This window comes from Lepisosteus oculatus, chromosome 9 (genome assembly GCF_040954835.1).
Source record: "Lepisosteus oculatus isolate fLepOcu1 chromosome 9, fLepOcu1.hap2, whole genome shotgun sequence".
NCBI classification, from domain to species: domain Eukaryota; kingdom Metazoa; phylum Chordata; class Actinopteri; order Semionotiformes; family Lepisosteidae; genus Lepisosteus; species Lepisosteus oculatus.
In genome coordinates this window covers 6,295,254-6,314,394 of record NC_090704.1, presented here as the reverse complement: position 1 = coordinate 6,314,394, position 19,141 = coordinate 6,295,254, and positions in this window count along the sequence as shown.

Below are 19,141 nucleotides of genomic sequence, written 5' to 3'. Positions count from 1 at the left end.
ACATCTTTATAAAAACCATATACTGTATATAAATACATGTTTTAAAGTAGGTTGGACTGCAGTATGCAAATAAGAGACTGAAAAGTAAAGGACGTTTTTATAAAATACACAAGGTTTAAGCTTCATACTTCAGAAATACATGAACTCCCCCATATACAGTAAAACTGAAAATTTCAAATGAACATACTTCCACATTGAATCAGTTGACCTCAGCTCAAGTGAAAAGACAATGGTGTCTACATGCAAGACATTGAAACCGTGGGGAATGTTCTATACTATATGACATACCCCAGTTTGTACAGCTGTGGGCCACTTTGCCAATTAGCAATTCAAAAATGTGCAGAACCTATTAGTGGTCAATACAGTTTCGTGAATAGATATGTACAGTATTTATGCAAAAGGAAAATGCTGATTGTGGACTGAGCATCAACTAAGTAGTTGCAAATAAATTATGTATTTTAATTCTTGTATTTAAAAAGTCATATACATATACATATACATATATATTATGCTGTGCCTCTTTGTTTTGCTCTACAGCAGATTAGTTTACTGTTCAGCACAGGAAAGTAGGGAAACATATTTGAAGCTAAAAAGCATTAATGTCCTAGTTAATGCAAAAAATAATCATCTTTAATTTATAAAGTGTTTTACGTGTTACATCACTTCAAGACTAAATTAAACTATGACTGAAGCTTTTGTTCTTTTTGAGTAAATTGGAGCATGAATCTGACCTGCTGTTGTTGTATGTAGTTGTCTTAGCATGAACAAAGTTTCAGAAACCAGGTATATTCCTAATGATGTAAAGCTGTGAGTGTGACAGATGCTGAATGTTGTAAATGTCTGGGAGTACATTTTTTTAATTTAGTGCAGAGTACATTGCAGCAGCCCTCTGGAAGTGTGTAAGTGATACTAAGGTGACAGCAACACAAGCAATATTATATTCTCTCTACATATTTCATTACGTTTTGAAAAAGGAAATTTATATTTTCAGATTTATTGAAAAGTGAAGGATCTTTTTGCATTAAGATACTCAATAATGCTGTAGGCTTGAAATGATTTTTGTAGCCACAGAAAAGCTCCAAAACACAAAGGAACCTGCATTGAGATATCTAATTATGAGCAATGGTATGTTTGCCCACAGGACTTGTCTTTCTGAATGATGAGAAGAGTTTCTCATGTAAGTTTGTGATTTTAAAATAACATTTTGGATCCTTAATTTTCACTCTTGTGCATTTCATAAACATTTAAAAAATGCTTTTAAAGAATTCCCTGTGCTCTCCACAAGTATGGTAATTGTGCCTTTCCTCCTTAGGGCAAATTGATTCCTGAATCAAACTAGAGAATTTGCTTCATTTGAAATAAAATATATAATTGGAGCAACAGAGACTAGCCAATGTAAGATTTGCCTAAATGCAAGTGAAGTTGGGTTTCTCAAGTTAGGAGTTATTTGCCTTTTCATGAGAGTTCACAGCTTAAGTGCTTTCTGCTCACTGAGAGTAAAATTGAAATACTTTGCCATTACAAAGATGTTGCATTCATGCTTGGAAAAAAGCCAGTCCTTTTGTTCTGATATTTTCCTTGTTTTCCAATAACACAAATATTTGAAAGTTGTTTACTTTCACTTCATAGTTAGCAAAAATCACTCTTCGTGATAATGCAGCTGTTTTAATTTTCAAACTTCTGTTGTTCATGACGTTTTGCTCTGGAACTCTTTAGTTCTAAGCCTTAGACTATAGTAAATATTAGGATCATACCATCATGATACCTGTGACACATAACTCCATGTAAACTTTTAATGTACTCCTGCTATAGGAGGGGCAGACAAAGTAGTACACTGAATCCCTGTGTTGATCAATACACGCCTATGCCTGCTCTCTAGGGGAGCAAACTGCTCTGATTAGCTTTATTGACCTTGAGATTTGGAGATCAAGGACAGCATATTGCTAGGCACTGACAATGCCTGCAGGCTCAAGCAGTGTCTGCATCCTGGTGTGGAGGGAAGTAATTATATTTTCGGTTGTCAAAGGATATATCACGAAGCCCCAATTAAGTAGGGCAATCTCTACAGTAGTAAAAGCTTTGCTCTTTTGCCTAGAGGTTGAAAGTGGACTGTTAGCACCTAGATTTAAAAGCAGGACACGTCGATTAGCCAGTTTGTTGGAATGCAACGTACAGTATGCAAGCTATAAATTGTAAAAGGTTTTAAGTACGTGCTGAAACTTGTTGATAATATGTTACCATTGTTATCAATTTAGCATTGTCTTCTTATAAAGTGGCAATTGTAGAATTGCTCAAGTGCTTGAGCCATGGATTCCTGCTGCTTGAGCTATTCTGAGAATGAAAGTGAGAATCTTTGTGTTGCCCAATTACTTTCAAGCATAGGCCTTATAGGACTCCAAGCATCTTTTTGTTATGTGAACAACAGAACATTTTTTGTCTTCCCTAAAAATAACACTGTGTTATTCACTGTCAGAAAATAAGATTTATTTTTTAATACAGGTGGTGTAGCAAAATGTTAATAATGGATTGCTGGGTGCCACCAAGCATTTCATTACACACTAGCGGAATGCATGAAAGATTATAAATGTACTGAAAGTATAAGACCGTTTAGTGAGCTATGAGTATTTTTAACTGGGCACAGGCTTACAGTATATGCAGAGGTGCTAAAATGTGAAGGATATTGCCATGGAGATATCTGTCTTCTTTTACATAGTCTGTGCCAACTCTTCAAGCTACCTCCCATTTGTAGGGAGTTCTAAAAACAATTTAACATCAGCAGTCTGTTTTAAACTCATGCGCTTTCTGGAAATGTGGAAATGTAAACTCAAGGACGGAATATGAAGGAAATGTCAGCTTTGATTCCAGCCACAATGCCTGTGTCTAAATTAATTAAAGTCTCCCCACGGCTGAAATTAGTGCAATAGCAACTGGCCTGCTTTTTATTTTGACCTCTTTCCCTCTCAACTGGGAGTTTCTTTATCCCCAGCAGTAAAATACACGCCGTATATATATACACACATTCAACTTTTTGAATCACTCAGCCATAGCCAGAGTTTGAAAGCACCTGACAGCTTCTTTGACAGTAGAGCCCAAGCACAATATGGCTCTATGTTATCTCAGCTCAGTTGTTAAATTCTCCTAGTTTTGAAAACAGAAGCAGAAGTACCGGGATGCATGGTTCATTAGGAGATAATGGGGTCGTGCAAAGTGACATTGAGCACACTTTTATAGTAAAGATACATGGGAGATAATTAGTCACAGATGAAATATGGGAATGCATTGATCCTTTCTCTTTGTGCTGTTCCAAACTGTTCTGAGCACGAAGCTGAGGTGTATTTTAGAGTAAGAGCTCTAACAAGCTGTATTGTAGGTTGATATCAGTATCTAGCCCTGAGTGCAGAAAATGCATCAGGGGACCTGCCAGAATTTTTTGTTGTGTTATTTAACCAGAGTGTTTTTATTTCTTGCTAGAACTGTAGAAACCTACATGTCCTTTGTTAATTAATTTCTGTTCTCTTCCAGCTCCGTCATCAAATGAGCAAAGTCGTATACAGAATCATTTTTCACACAAAACATGGAGAAAAGAAAGGATAAAACATATTTACATGTTTTCCGCAGTGAGATTTATAAATATATTTTTTCCATCCATCCATTTTCTAACCACTTTTTCCCCATTCAGGGTGATGGAGCAGCTGGAGCCTATCCAAGCAAGTAATGGGTGCAAGGCAGGTTACATCCTGTATGGGATGCCAGTCCATCACAGGACAGATACTGTAGATAAACACTCACACCAGGGCCACATTTTCCAGAACCCATTCAACCTACCAGTTAGAGGAGAACCTGAAGATAACTCCTGAGAACATTTCATTCAAAGAGACATCAGGGGACATCATACAAACTCAACACAGACAGCACCCCAGGTCTGGAATTGAACCCAGGGCCCCAACACTGCTACAAGGTAGCAATGTTAACCAACCACTGTGGCACCATACTGTAATATATTTTCTGTGCTTGATAATTTAATCATTTTTGATGGAGTATATATAATGATCATAATAAACACGAACTGATATAAATATAAAGATCCTATATAGTCTGAGTATGTGCTGTGCTGCAGATTGTTCCACATCAGTATGTAGAAAGGTCAATTTTTTTCTAAGTTATAATGTGCAAATAATTATTTAAACTTTTTACAGGCAGAGTTAAACAGTTCTTTGCATCAAAATGGGATATAATCTAACTGTTTAAAGACTTGCTGTTCTACAGGACAGTTATTTAAGCTAAACCTTGTTCTACGGAAAATATGCTAATCCTATTGGGTTTTATAGAGAGAAGTGTGTGCAGAGCAAACCACAGATAAAATGGAACAATTCAATTTATTAGAATTATCACGCCGGCAATTTTCATTCCTTTGGTTACATTGAAAAAGATTAAAGGGATAGTCTCTTTTTTTCAATTTTTTTTCAAGTGAAATCTCACACTGATAAATATATTTCACTTGTCTCCAGTACTGCAGAGAATGTTTGTATTCTAATAAATGGGTTACTGTCAGTTTGCTCTGAAACTAATTTTATGTGGATTGTGTTCTGAGATCAATGACTGTTACACCGACACCTTGTTAACATTCTTGCCCATTTACCAACAGATTTCCAGCTTCAAAAGAGGACAAAACATGTTTGTTCTGAAGCAGCTCGAAAAGATGTGCATATTTCACTTTATTTAGTTTAGTCATTGTTCCAGTTCAGAAGTCGACAACTATACCAGAAGTCGACAACATAGCCAGCAGCCATGTCACCCTGCGACTCACAACTGGCATCCCACTGAAGCTAAGCAGGCGTGAGCCTGGTCAGTACCTGGATGGGAGACTTCCTGGAGAAAACTAAGGTTGCTGCTGGAAGAGGTGTTATTGGGGCCAGCAGGGGGTGCTCACCCTGCGGTCCATGTGGGTCCTAATGCCCCAGTATAGTGACAGGGACACTATACTGAAAACAGGCGCCGTCCTTCTGATGAGACATAAAACCGAGGTCCTGACTCTCTGTGGTCTTTAAAAATCCCAGGGCGTTTCTCAAAAAAGAATAGGGTGTAACCCCGGCATCCTGGCCACATTTCCCATTGGATCTTACCAATCATGGCCTCCTAATAATCTCCATCAATGAATTGGCTTCATTACTCTGCTCTCCTCCCCACTGATAGCTGATGTGTGGTGAGCGTTCTGGTGCACAATGGGTCCTGTCGCATCATCCAGGTGGATGCTGCACATTGGTGGTGGTGGAGGGGAGTCCCCATTACCTGTAAAGGGCTTTGAGTGGAGTGTTCAGAAAAGCGCTATATAAGTGTAAACAATTATTATTATTATTATTATTATTATTATATTATATTATATTATATTATATTATATTATATATACCTACAGTATAATATCAATCACAGCCAATTGAAGTGGTCCAGATCCTTTGTAGAACAGTTTTTTCTCCCCATGGACAGCACTTGTGAAAAATGGTAAAAAAGAACTTAGGAGCAAGTGAAACCCAGAATTCTATGATATATCTTCAGTGAAGTGTCAAATTCTAAGCACTATATAAATAGTACTACCAGTAAGGCTCAGAATAGTGAATATTTCTTACATTTCCAAAACCATCGATATTGATTTACTGCTAATAAATACATTTATTTATTTGGAGGAACAGGCCAGTAAGAGAAAAATCATTCACTAAATCTTACATCAATAATCAAATCATCCCTGTATTAGCCGACACCTAACTCAAGTTGTTATCCTTACTTACTGTATATTACTCTCAGTATTAATTTCAAGATTTTGATTTCAGAACTCAGTGGAGACGTACAGTAAATCATATTGTATATAAATTAGCTTAACAGAAGACTGTCCTTTTAGATATGGTTTCAAGTTGAAAAATTTGTACCTTAGTGTATGTACAGTAGAGTCTTTTGCTCTCATTAGAAATTAAAGCTAAGATGTTTTGCAGGTCTCAATTGTCCAGAATCAAGTAATAGAATATAAAATATATATCGTGAAATTCAATGGGGAGTGCTGAGGTAAGAGGACAGCAGAAATCTGGCTCCATGTGCACGGATAGACTAAGAGATTTCTACTGTATTTCAATTAAGATGTATAGTGGTAAGATAGCTGCTGATTCACAGCCTTGATTTCAAGAATTGAGGGGATACTCCAGGTACTTTTTGAGCTTCCTGAGCTAGAACTTTTAGTCTTAGAAAACTTAAAGAAATGTGCTTGGATTCACATGAACTGTCAAAATGGGTAGATCTTTTTTCAGAGCCTCTCTGGATGTTTCGAAATTGCATTTTCTTTTCTTTTTTGCAGGAGTTATCAGGTTTTGGGGTGGCTGCCAAGAATAAATATTGTATTTGTTTTAAATTCTGCCGCCAGCTGTGTGCATCTATTGTTGCTGATATCTCCTGATACCACAGAAAATACTATTAAAATGTGAAATTAATTGATGCCCACATGGCATGACCCTCTTTTTTTTTACTCTAAAGCTTCTAGTTGGTTCTGAATTATTTCTTAAATGTATCAAGCAATGATATCATGATTCACAGGTAAGCCAAAGCAGTAACATAATCTAAAACACAATAACAATAGAGCATAACCCCTTGTTCTGTTCTTAATAAGAAGCATTCCAAAAAAAAACATCAGGTAATCGTCTGTGTCCTGGTTATGCCAAAAAACTATTTAATGCAGTTGCAAATTGCAAAATTGCAAGCAATTTTTGAACAGCAGACTCAAAGACAAAGATAACAGCAGAATTGTGTGGAAACCATTTCTTATTTTCAAAACTTTAAACACGTATACTGTACTGTAAATTCTGTAATAAAAAGTATAAAAGGATCTGTACTCAATTCTGATGACTGCATGGACCTATTTATTTCCATGTCAGCATTTATATACCATTCTTTTGCTTATGCACAACCTGCATACCATGTAGGCAGAAGAATGAACTTTGCTCTAAAACTTCTGACATTGAACCCAGGCCCTCTTAGTATCCTTGAAACAGTACAAATTGTTATTTTTTTTAATATTTCTCTTTCCTTGGGCACTCATGTTCTTAAAGACTTGAAGGAGTAAATAATTAACAGAATGTCTTCCCTTGAGTTTTCAGTATGAGGAATAGCAAGTCTTTGATCATGTAATAGACTGATTTTGCATTTGTGCACTCTCTTGAGTGTCTGGCTAGGTTACATGCATTCTGGGGTTTAGCAACTTGAAAACAAAAAGAATTATTTGATTTCATATTCAGAAAACTTTCAGTTTTCTAAATGAAAGCATTCTACATACATATATTAATTCCAAAGTAAAAGAGATTGTAAAAAAAAACATGTCAGTTGATACACAGTATCAACCACTTGTTACTAAACAATTGTTACTAAAGTTAGACCTATGCTTGACTTTGTTTTTTGGGGCCAGTCCAAAGAATGTAGTTTTATGGATTTTACCCACTCATGCATAAGACAGACCTGGCATTAGTCTTATTTGATTACCTCATTGAACAGGTCTGCTGGGGTTTGGACCTTGACCTTATAGGAAGGGCTAGGCCTGTCCTTCAGTATGATGGTCTTCAAAACAAACTTCTTTGGTTCTTGATGAGCAATATGTCATACCATTCTTTTGCGTTATGCATAACTCACATACCATGTAGGCAGAAGAATGAAGTTATGGTTCATGCTCTGAACTAGTAACTGGAATGCCTGGGTGGGCTACATGCTGTTGTATTCTTCAGCATGCCACATTACTCGGATTACATCTGCACTGCATACTGTATGTGCCTTCCTGGGTTTACACCCTTTCTCTAGCTAAGTCATTTTCTTTTGATTTCCTAAAGTCTATACATATTTCTGCACCACTTTCATCCTGATGGGCCTAGAAATGTCTTATGTTTGCAGCAACTTTGGCAGTGTGATAAGAGTTAGTAAAAGCCTGAAAGAGTCTTCGTTCCCATGGAGTTTTATATTAAAGGGCTTGATCAAATTCCCCACAGGCGCTCACAAAGAATTGCTGTACCTGACACGCTAGTCAGGGAAGTACTTTACACATCTTTTTTTTTTTCTGGTCCTTTTAATGTAGAAAAAAAATCCAATCACTGGCTCACTCTTTGGGATACCTTGTTCTTTCAAGTTTCCCACAAGTCAAAGAGTCTGAAAAGCATAAAAGGCCAGTATATGTTTTTTATTTTCAATTCAGTCAGGTCCTGCAGTAGTAAGAGTAATCAAAGAAAAAACCTTGTCTGTAATATATGTAGATGTGTACATCTAGATCCCTAGATCCTTACTGCTGCGACACTGCTGATTTCTTAGATAATAAATATTAAACATTTTATTTGGATTATTCTGACTCTGTTCAGTGTGCTAATTTCCAAACACAGCCGAGTAACCATATATTTGACATAAGATAGTAGTTGACAGTGCAGATCTTACTATTCTTCAAAAACACATCTCATTCCTTTTGTCGGTTTTTCCCCTTGTATGCAAATGAACTGCACTCTGTGATGGTGGCAGGACTGGATTTGGAGTATTTGTGGAGGAAGTGGGGCTTAGTGTTCATCACAGAATTATGAACAACATCTTGAGACCTATATGAATTCCCTAAAGGCAGTCTGAGCCTTCCTTTATACTAGTTTTATTGAGAAGGGGTTGCAGTAATCCTACTGTCCTTTTCTCAACCATCAATCAAATGCTCAAACTGGTTAAGATATCGGGTTCTCTTTCTCCTGCTAAACACATTTATGCAATTCTCTCACAACGTACATGCATAATATTAAGGACCATTTGCTGAACACACCTCCTGCTTTCATAGGCTCAAATGAATCTCATAATAAACTACCTAACTGGTATTAATACTACTTGGCAAACTGAGCTGGAAGTACATTGTGGTTAATTCTGGCACTCATGTGCTATGCAAAACTACTTTGCACCAGCTTATGAGTCCCATACTCTGTAAAACACACTTCATCCCTGAGCTTGTACAATCACTGTTATGGAGCTCAGCAAAAATGTATTTAACTCCGATAAAATTAACTTAAAAATAATTTTTAACTTCTACCCCGGTAATGATCAAGTTGGAGCAAGTCATGGTTTATAACTACACATTTGGTTGAATGGAGCTTTAGCTTTCACAATTCAGTAATAAATGACAACATCAAAGTCATGTCTAGCCTTTCTTTATTGCAACACATCATGTTTTTCACATCCCTTTAGGTACACTAGTTCACGTGTACGGTATGTGGTCCCCATCTTGGGCTAAGGTTGGGTTATACTGTTTCCAGAATAGGTGAGCTGCGTCAGCATGCAAGCTATCAAGAAACATGCAGAGGTTAAAATGATGCAGAAAAAAAAGTTTTGTCTTTGGAGCCAACTACAGATGTAATACTCCATAGCCTTATTCGCCACAGTTGTTTTTTTATCTTTTCATCTTAGAATTAACCTCTGCTTGATCCTTTGTTTACAGAATGGCCTCTCACTGTTCTTCGTAAACGCAGTCTTATACCATTCTGCGACATATTTATTACTCGTGCCCACTATCATTCTTATCATTTGATCTTCACTCTTGGATTGGTCTTACTTGCAGACTGGACAAAGGCTTCACTGTTTTATGTTAATTTACAGATCTTTAATTGGAAAACACTCTCCTATCTGAATTTATGACAGTTCTACAGTATGTTCTATCCTACAACTTAAGGGGTACTGCAATGAGTTAGGAGGTTATAATTGTAAAATAAGGAGTTATCAAACCAATATAAAGATCAGGCCCTGACAGCAACTTGCTATGAAACCATATTACAAAGATTAATGGCATTTTCATCCCTCTCAAAGTCAGGGCATGATACAGCAAATGTGTTCTTTGGCACAGTCCAGTATTGGAGTAATGACCAAGCAGCAAATTTGGGACAAACTATTTTATTACAACATATACAATAAAACAAATACATGAAACAGCATCTTTTTTATAGCAGTAACTGTTTGCAAACCCATGCATTATCATAGTGCTGCCCTCAACAAATATTGGGAACTCAAAATTCTAGCCCAGTAATCTAAACTAAAAATAACTTACAGCACGGAGGGAACCTACCTGGGATTAAAACTAATTTTCTAAATGGTTGCTCACAAATTAAAGGAATTATAGGAAAGCTTCACTGTTTGGTGGAAAAACAAACACCTGAAAGTAAACCCAGGGGTGGTCACAGAAGTCAGAAAAAAAACACAGACAAGATTGTTCAAAAGTGATGCTGGTTTATTTAAAGGCTCTGTGAATGAAAATATTCACAAAAAAGAGAAAAATACTTTCAATAAAAACAGTAGACTGCAGTCTTTTGAGGAAGGTACCCCCTAGGTTTTCCAGAAAGACTTCAGCAAGCACCAAGCTGTGTTCCGCTCACAGAGGAGGTACAATACTCTGGCCAGGCTAAATGAAGCCTAACTTGCTACATCATGAGTCCCAGTTTAAATAGCCTAAGCTCCACCCCCTGCTCCAATTGATGGAAAGAGAAGCCTCCATTTAAACCAGAGATGGGGGCAGGTTCTGTAATCTTGATACAACATGGTAGAGCAAGTAAGCAAATATAAGGGAAAGAATGAAAATCTGGATCCACAACAGGTAAGATAAATACAAGATAACTAGTAAACTCCATCTATGAAGAGTTCTTCTTCTTCTGGTATTCTAATTATCTGGACAGAGTCTAGGTCTAATTAAACAGGACACAATCTGTGATGCCTGTAATGATGATGTCTGCCTTTATTTCTTATTTCTATTCTATTTGCTTGCAGTCTTACTATATTCTCCCATGACTCAACCCCATGCAGACTGAGCTAATGACAACCCCAGGAAAGGTCCAGTCATTGTGAAATATTTATGTTCTAATGTTTAATTTATATGAGTTTAAACTATGTTAAGTATTGGTACCACCTTTTATTATCTGTAACATTGGAATCAAGTCTTAAGGTCAGCTACATAAACACTTAGGACAATACTCACTGTATTGAACCTGCAGAATAGGTTAATTCTGCTGGGAAGTAAAAACATTAGCTCACCCCCATTCCACAAGGGTACTTTTCTCAAATTGTTCTCTTCCAAAAACAACTAGCATTTGCGAGCATGAGACATTTCAATTTGCCATGTCTAAACACTGGAATAATCTGCACAGGAAAATGAAATTATTCCTCTTGATGTGAGAGGGTGTATTCAGTTGAATGATGAAATCATTTCTGCATAACATTTGGACTTGCTAAAACTACCACATTCTTTTATGTTATTTCCTTGTTATTGATAGTTCTTTTTTTCACTGCTTTGTTTTGTTTGAAAGAATGTTCTGAGCCAGTCTTTTAGCAAGGTCATCCTTAGGTTGCCTGTTATTCAGCCCTTAGCTTTGGGGACTTCTGTAACAGAAGAGTTTAATAGTTCATTAATTCAGATTTCAATACCATAGGTTTTTATCTTTTATCGTGTAGGCCTACTCATCTGAGACATCGTATTACACTTCAGATTGCATTCTTCTATTTTATGATATGGCAGTAGTATTATGTACCTCTATTTTTTTGTGAAACTCTGTTCTGCAAACATTGAATTCAGATGAGCCTGAAGAAAGTGACTTTAGAAATATTAACTCTTATTTTAAATAAGTGATTGAATAGAAGTTTTGTTTTTTTTTTTACAAGCAAGAAGGTACTGTATGAATATAAAAATGTCCAAAATCAAGCACTCCCTAAGAAAACAAAAGGTTGCTTTACTTTTTGACTCTAGAAAGTCAAACATCCCTGCTAATCCAGCTGTAAATATTAATGACCACTGGCTTGAGGGAAGCATACAGGCATTTCAGTCACTTAGTGTCCCAGTAGGAGATGCTGCAGGCTACAGTGCATGCTATGAATTATGAGTGAACTTTTCAAGGGACAAAGAATAAAAGCAAAACATCAAAAACAATCTACAAAGTGACAAATGTCATTGCTATGCATGGAAATTCCTGACACCAACAATATTGGGTCTATTGGGATTGCAGAATGTAAAGGTTTTAACTACCACCAGACTCAATTGTTATTGACATTTGCATAAAAAACCTATCTTCATGAAGTGACAGTAATTAAGTGACAGTAAAAAGGTTTCCTCTGGGTGCTTCAGCTTCTTACCATAGTCCAAAGACATACTGGTAGGTTAACTGGGTTTGGGGAAAATCAGAGCTGCTGTGATTGTGTGCAAGAGTTTCTGTGTTTGTCTGTCTGTCCTACAGTGGCCTGACATCCGCCCTGGGTGTTCCCTGCTTTGTTCCTGTTCCTTGCCTGTTCCAGCTGCCCTGTGACCTTGATTTGGAAGAAGCAGTTTGAAGATGGATGGAATTATATTAATGTAAGGGTCTGACTGTTCACAAGTTGTAGTATTATGCATTGTTGTGCCCCTGGTGTTCAAAGTGTTAAGAAGAAAGGTGAGTTGGGTGCTTCTGTGTAAAAGTAGTGAATTAGACATAACAATAGAGAAATATTGGTGCCACTTTAGGCTAGAGCTAATTTTAGGGCACGGTAATTAACATTCAAAGCTTTCATTAATATTCCTTGTTGTGCAGATGTTTTCTGCACTTCCCATCTTCCAATTGAAGTTTTAATTAGTACTGTTCTCATTTTATTTTAAAAGAAACATATCAGTGGAACGCAAGGATTACAAGTGGGATGTACCATCTTTTTAACCTGTATTATTTACTTGTGTTATATGTGTAATTACACATCTTTGCAAAAGTTTCAGGTCACACTATTTTACAGAGCTACAATCAATGAAAACCCATTGAATGCTGTTTAGAACAGAAACACATACAGTATATGTATACAAACCATATCCATCTGTTATCAAAAAGCTGCCTATTCCTGGTAAGGGTTGTGGGAATTTAGAGACTGTTTTAGAAGAAGAGTACATTTGGAAGAGATACCAGTCCAGTATATGGCATACAAGCACACAATCAAAAGTAGAATATATCATTTACAAGAGCAAACTCATAAATACTTATGCAATTGCACAGCTTCTTTTCAGTACCTACCCTGAAATGGAAATTTAAAATTCAAAAAGATATTATTGATAAGTAAGCACAGCTGAATAAGCGCTATTTATTAACCTGCACAAATTAGTGTATAAATGTTGTTATTTTGTTGAATGATTGACAGTATGTTAGTCTGTGGCGGTATATGTTTTCTGATTACTTAAGTAACGATTTCAAATGGAAAACACTGATGTTCTCCGGTCTCAAAAATAGAAATGCTGTTTCCAGTTGTGACACACAAGCCACATTAACTATCGTTGATTACGCCAGTGGAAAAATATAGCCACGGTGTTGTATGCAAATGTTTCTGATGAGTGTGGCTGCTATCCAATTGATCCCAAAACAACAAGGCAAAACAGCTTGGGGGGAGAAGTGTGGTTGAGAGGAGCTTTAGTAAAAAATGCACCAGAGAATGGATCTGAAAGACAAGAAAAAAGTGTGCAAGAAAGAAAATGAAAGCCTGCATTAGTAGAAAAGGAAAAAATTGACTTCCTCTTGGAGGAAAGTAATAATAACATATAATAATACACTTTGTGGTGGTGTGAAAGATAAGTGAATAAAAAATGTGATTAGGAAAGATTAGAAAACAAAAATGTGGCTGGAAATGATGAAAGATATCTAGCCTGGGGAAATGTGAATATAGGTCTTATTTTTTAATATTGGAATGAATGATATCAGCAAGGCTTGAAATGAAAAAAAAATCTTGCTCTTTGAAACAACTGTCTGAGAGAGTCTTTGATCAGTAGGTCTGGGCATTATACATGTATTCACAGAGCCACCTGATATTTTCAATGATTTAAATTATCCTGTGGTCAACCATGAATACAACAGTGTGTAAGTCTTAAAGAATATTTATCTTGAGTGACATTATTATATTATAATTGGGCTGGCAGTTTTATTCGGAGGTCTGAGATATGCAGTAGCATTTATGATGTAAATACACAAATTTATACAAGTAATTCCAAACTTTACCCTTTCGACTGGAATGTAAAAATAGCTGTACATTGTATAAGTTATCAAATGAATCTCCAAAGACTGAATAAAATAAATTTTCAAATGTGAAAATGTGTTCAATCAAAAATTTAATTTGTCCTCTCCTATGAATCTGACTACCTTTAATCTCTCACTACATAACTGCTTTCAATTTTATTGTTCTGCTTTTGCTTCTTTTATCATTGTCAGCTGAATAGACCAGCAGCAGAGCCCCATGTCTAGCAGATAATTCTTTGTGCTCCAAAGAAGCAGCAAAGCCACTGTAAATTAAAGGGTTGCTATTATAGTACAGGGATTTTAGGGAACACCTCTTCCTCCTCTCAAATTCAAAAAGCTTTATTGGCGTCACCAATGAATCACAGTATTGCCAAAGCAAAACTGATGGGGAGGGACTTTGGGAAAAGTGACAAGGATTTCCTCTTCCTCTCATTGACAGGGACCTCACAGATAGTAATTGGATCAAATCTAAGGTTGTGGCCACTCTTCCTTTTATTGGTGATACTACAACCATGTGATCATCCCCTCTACGGGCCTCTGGCAGGATGGGAGCTTCTCCTCCACATCTTTGATTGGTTCTGGCCTTGGCAGCAATGGTGCACTTCCTCTCTCTGATGTTGGCTTTGGCCTGATATCTCATGGCGGCTCAGGCCATGGAAGTACTCTTCATTCCATATTTTCATTTTGGGAGCTTCTTTCTTGGTTCAAGGAGTTAACAACGTATGTCCTTCCTCTTGAGAATCTGCGTTTTTTTGGTGAACTCAGTTGTTGCCAACTAGAAAAATAAAATTTAGTGCCTGTTGCCTTGTGGTTCCATTTTCTGTCTGGATTGGGGAAAATTGTGTCCCTTAATGTGAGACCTCCAGATTTCCACTCTTCAGACTCTCACCCTGTTCATCTTAGGAACAGTCTGGTGCCGAATGCCTATGCCACATGGAGTTATTATCACAAAGCACGTCAACCCTGCTTCTTTCCTGCCTTTTCAGGTCAGATATTGTACTAATTCACCTCTGTCATGGACAGGAGAGCCTTCAAGAAGTAGAGAAGCCATCATTTTAAAGTTTATATTTGGATACCTTCAACCTTCATCAGAAAGATCTGGTAAACGTACCTGTAACCCTGATAAATGTCTTCTCTTCTGGAAACATTCACTATGCCTACTCTATACATTTAGTGAATATACTGTATACAGTTTATATTGTAAGCTACTGGAAACAGCCTTAAGTGATAATGTGTGAATATCTAGGTGGTGTGTTGTTGTGTGCACATCAAATAATAGGATCATGGGAAAACAAACACACTAGGGCAACAGCAAGGTGGGAAAAGTTAACTCTATATTATAATGCAGAAAGTGGATATTAGTGATGCACGGATTGACTCAAACCCACAGGCAGGTGTTTTTTTACCGCGGGTAGGGCAATAAAAATATTTTAAATCGGGTCAGGCGGGTGTGGGTTCGTTTCTCACAACCGTGGGCAGGTGTGGGTCAAAAAAAGGTACGTTCGGGGGCTTTATAGAATTAACATTTTCAAATAAGATGCCTTGTATGGTAGGCATATCATTGCCTGTCAAGGCCTAAAATATTGACCATGAAGATACCGCACATACAAATCACATGATACACAACACAAATATTGCCCTATCTATGTAGCAGACAAAACACCAGGTTCTGAATAACAGTGTACTTAGGAAGTACAGTAGTTAGAAAAACAACTTCAAAATTGACTCACTGTTCTTGTGTTTTTGTGTGGAGACTTCCTAATGATGGCAAAGCTATTCCTTTTGAGTGACCAATAATAAAGTATTAACCAATGAAGCTGCCATAGCATTCACTTTGAAGGCAACAGGATCAATACTTGTGCTGGGAGAAAAGAAAAAGTGTGTTAATAGACTGTGAAAATCTCTTGACCCATTAGCTAAAATCAGTGATAGTCGGCATATAATGGATGGATAAAGTAAATAATCCATTCTGACAAATGTGATTCACTTGATGTCACTGAGAATGTATTGTCAAGACACATGGCAGAAAAAAAGTGTTGACTGTATTACTGTATGTGGGGGGTATTTCCTATCTGTTTGCAGTTACAAATCCTAGAGAAATAAACAAAGACTCGCATTAGGAGAAACTGAGTGGTACAGTATTATTGTGCAAGTGCTGTCTCCATGCACCATGCTAAAGTTTTAAATAAATCACATACATCATAAATTACATTTGGAATAACAGTTTTAATTAGCAGTTTACTGTTTTTTTTCTTAGGGTATGAGGTGGAAGCATTAATCATTCGGGGGTGTTTTCTAGGGACGTGTACTAGGAAGATAAATGATGGTTTTTTTTGTGTAGCTCCAGAGAAGACAAACGTGCAGGTCACAATGGGTAAGGTACATTATGGCAGTAAGAAAAAGGTGCAGTGTTGGATTAGAGGCACCAGAACTGATAATATGCTGATTTTATATTTGTAGTAACCCATAATCCCGTGTTCCAGTCGATAGTAGATTATTTCAAAACAAAAAATAAAATCTTCCATATAATGTCTGTTTCTGTGAGTTGGATGTTTAGGAAACAATTGCCCTGCAGAGCTCTGTGGGCAAGAGTTAATTCTTTGATTGTTTTATTTCTTCTGAAAGGTCTCAGTAAGGGTAAAACAGTGACAAGAGAAATGCGCTTTTACTAAATTGACAAAGTGCTGTACAAATGTTAAATTCTGAATGACAAATGGCTATCAGTCCTTGAAACTCTTAAATAAAGACATTCTGAGAATCTCAGGAAATATCGAGGGGTTACACAGCCACTTGAAACCTAACTTTCTGCAGCTTCTCCAGCGTCCCTGAGCTATAAATGCTGCACTGTTGTTGACCTGAGATGCAAAATCTCTGACAGTCTGGGATGTAAATCTTGCTATACTAGTGAATTGCTCTAGAATTGTGTGGCAAAAGCTTAGGGATTCAGTAAGCATCCATCAGAATTATGAGTCTTCACCGTCTGGCAGTATTGTTTTAGCACTGGAAAGAAATTGGATAGAGTTGAGGAATTACACAGAGAAGAGAGGAGAAATCAATGTGAAACCACAACATGTTGAAGCCAATCAGAGAGGAAAGGAAGAGAAGGAAGGTGCTTAGGCACTAAACTACAAAACAAGCTCAGCAAAGGAGTGCAATTTTATGGATTAAAATGTTATGTGAAACATGGTACCAAAGGTATTGTGATGGTAGGAAAATGTTCCAAGAACACTGAACACTGTTTTAGAATGAATCATTTAATAAGTTATGATTCCCAAATGAGACACTAAAAATAAAGGATTCATAGTAAAGCCTCGTTAAGCTTTTCTTTTCATTTACAGTATTTAATTTAGTACCACCTAGTGGTATGGCAGGGTAGTTTTTTAACTTTTGTTAAGTGCAGTACATGAAGTTTAAATTCTAAAGTGTATAAACAAGTTAACTTATAATTTCAACGTGTTTTATGCACCTCAGGAGGGGAACTCATTATGATCAGATATTTAATTGTGTTCTTTTCATGGAACAGGCAAATGGCTTCTGCTATTGCCCATGGCACTAATTTAAGCTCTATTTTACTATCCCACTTGAAGCAGTACAGTATATACAGCAGTGGAACAGAGCAAAGATCTGGGAGATTTGCAGCTCAGTGAGATTTTACCCATAAATTGGTTTTGACCTGAAGGATTTTTATCTTATTAGCTGTCCTATTTTAAAAGCAAGGGGTGAGAAGAGTTTATAATTTGCATTACAATATCTTATTTAAAAAAAAAATGTTTTAAAACTACAGCTACTTGGCATGTTTAATGACAATCTCCCAGGAAGGTTTTCATCAGTTAAGTACAGCATACTTAATCATTCTGTTATAGGGTAGAAAATCTGCTTTGCTTGACCTATTAACTTGCAATGGCAAATTTGGTTTTATTTATGATTTATTGTATATATTACCTTGTGTGGTTTGGGTTGATAGCAGTGAAATATAGCATTGTTATAAAAAGCACAGTTTATTTAGTATAATACATAAGTGGATTATTTTCTCTTTCTTGAGGGATTAGTCTTCTACATGAGAAAAAAGACTGTTCATTAGTTAAATGTTTAGAAACTAATGCTGATTGTTTAATTTAATCTTAAACACTTTAGTTTTAGATTCTTCCTTAATCTGTAGTTTACAGTATTTTCATTGACACAACAAGACAAAGTTAAAGCAGATAAAAAGATTTCCCAGTGTACATTTTCTTTTAGTTTGTGAATAAAATGTTGTTCATTTTCGAACATTACCAATGAAACAAATGCAACATTTCTCCCAGATAACCCCCTAACGATTTTCCCTCCATCATTTATCACTCGTAATCCCCTCTAGGCGTCCTGCCAAACGACTCTAGAAGTGAAATTCTATCAGAATTGATAGAAGTTGAGGATAAAAAAAGACATGGCCATGTCAGCAGAAGTGCTCGGCGCTTCCACCATCCCGCCAGATAGAAATATGTGAGAAAAGCCAGAATCCAATGACGTTAAAAAGGCATTTTTGGAGGTTTCCAGTAAAGCAACAGTATATTTTTAAGTTTCAGTAATTTCTATTCGTGTGAAAGATAAAGGGCAGAGCCATACTGCAATTTAACAAGAGGACCAGGTGAGGGCAATTAGTTATTTTGGCTATAATGGTAAAAAAGGAAGAAGTACATCAAAACATATCCCCATGGATACTTTCTAAACTAATACAAGTGTGCCTACAGTACCTCAGCCTTTCTAATTTTCATTAAAATAGTATCCATAACGCAAAGTTAAATCATTATGAGGGTGTTTTCTAATAAAATAAGAGGCACAACAAAGTCTTATAATGTTGTACTACAGATTGGGCACTCATTCAGTTGGGGAATTCATTCATGCAGGAATCCATGTGATGACTTTATGGTAGACAAACGAAGGTAATGCTGGGTTTTTTTTAAGTCTGAGTGATAATAACAACAGCAAATCAATGTCTCTTATATGTACCAGAGAGTTGAAAAGAAGATACTTTATGCAAACCCTTAGCAACTTGGAAGCCCCAGGTCATTAGAGAGAGCAAGTGGGGTTTTGAAAAATGGTAGAGACGAAAAGTAGGTATTGCGGAA